This window comes from Panthera pardus, unplaced genomic scaffold (genome assembly GCF_024362965.1).
Source record: "Panthera pardus isolate Hobbes unplaced genomic scaffold, ASM2436296v1 HiC_scaffold_2, whole genome shotgun sequence".
NCBI lineage: Eukaryota > Metazoa > Chordata > Mammalia > Carnivora > Felidae > Panthera > Panthera pardus.
The window spans coordinates 34,113,475-34,115,401 of NW_026526765.1; positions in this window are offsets into that span (position 1 = coordinate 34,113,475).

The window sequence follows — 1,927 nt, forward strand, 5'->3', positions numbered from 1 at the left end:
AATTGAAATAACTTTTGAACCAAACTTTCTGTGGTTACTATGAAGTAAACACTTTGTTTCTTAAAATTAAATGTTATCAATGGCTGTGTTAAAAAGAAGTTAAAGGTGAGTATGAGATTGCCTGTAATTTCTGGCAAAGTTTTCCGTTTTGGGTATCTCCACACAAAGGAAAGAAGGTCCTTCAGTCTTATCATATATGTCACCAATACATCATCCAGCCCACCATGTCAAATCCCTGTAAGATGACCTCCAGGAACAACTTCTTGAATGTATTGGTTTTAGAAGAAGATGCCCTTCCAATGCTTGGCTTTCACCTATGGGTAGGGTACATCTTGCAGATGTTTTTTATTTGTTATAGTTTTCTTCTTATTTGTTATAGTCACCAATCGTCAGAGCCAATATTGTGTCTGACTTCTGGCAAATGAACAGGACATTATGATACGAATTTCAAAGGCTAAGTATCCCTGCTTGTTATGTTAGTTTTATCCCCTCTTTTCCTTTCTTTCCCATTTTCTCATTTGTTTTATTTATTCATCTTTATGGCTTATATATTTCTCTGCAAACCATCTCAAGTCCTCGTTTAGAATAAGGAAACTAGAAAAGCATTAAATAATTAGACAAATAAGGTAAATGAATGATAAAGTGGATAATAAGGCATATAGGCAAATTAAAAAATTCTGACATCATATGTTCGTTTATTCAAGTCAGCAGAAATAAAGTGATTATTATGTATCAACTGCTTTGATTTATCCATGTTTTTTATTGTATAAAAATAATTAATTAATTAGCGATGGTACCTTGTATCACATCACACAACAGATGTTATTTGTAGAACGTTGCTTGTGAATCAGATTATTATAAAGCAAATTCTGTATCTAATCTACTACAGGAACTTGCCATTTGAGCGCTTCATAAGCACAGAGCTTTAGTATCATATGAATATTGTATAAATATTCAGCTTCTGATACGGATGAGGTTTTTGTTATGCAAATTCAGGTTTTACGTTTCCTGATTGAAAACAAAACTAGAGCTTAAAAGTATAAAAAACCTTGTTCTTTCATTCCTTCCACCCACCTCCTACTTTCCAAAAAATTTCACTCCCTAGAGGAAAGCACAGTTAATAATTTAATGTGATTTTTACAAATAACTGAAAAATAATGATGTGTGTGTGTGTGCACACACACATATGGCAAGAGTTAAACAGACACTTCAAAAAGCGGAGGTCCAAGTAACCAGTATATATGAAAAGATGCTCAACTTCCTTAGACATCAGGAAAATACTAATTTAAATCAGAATATAGTGCTACTCCACAGACACCAGAATGACTAAATCCAAAAAGGTGAAAAATATTAAGTGTTGGTGAGGATATGAACAATCACTATCATATAGTGCTGGCAGAAGTACAAATTCATACAATCACTTTGAGCAGCGTTTGGTTGTATACCCAATAGAAATGGGTACAAATGCTCACCAAAAGATACATATCAGAAGTCCATAGGAGAACTACTTACGATAACTAAAATTTGCAATTTACCCAAATTCCCATATATACAAGCATTTTTACTATCAGGTTGTTGGTGTCTTCTAGATATATATTTCAAATATATTTTGTAATATATTGCTTTTCTTTTAGTTTGTTTTCAATATTGAGCATCAAATTGCCTTAAATATGAAATCCAATGCTTTATTTTTATTTTTAAATGTTTATTTATTCTTAGAGAGAGAGAGAGCATGCGCACAAGCAGGGGAGGGGCAGAGAGAGAGAGGAAGACACAGAATCCGAAGTAGGCTCCAGGCTCCGAGCTGTCAGCACAGAGATGAAGTGGGGCTCGAACTCACAAACTGCGAGACCATGACCTGAGCCAAAGTCAGTCACTGCACCTACTGAGCCATGCAGGAGCCCCTGAAATTCAATTTTTTTAAACA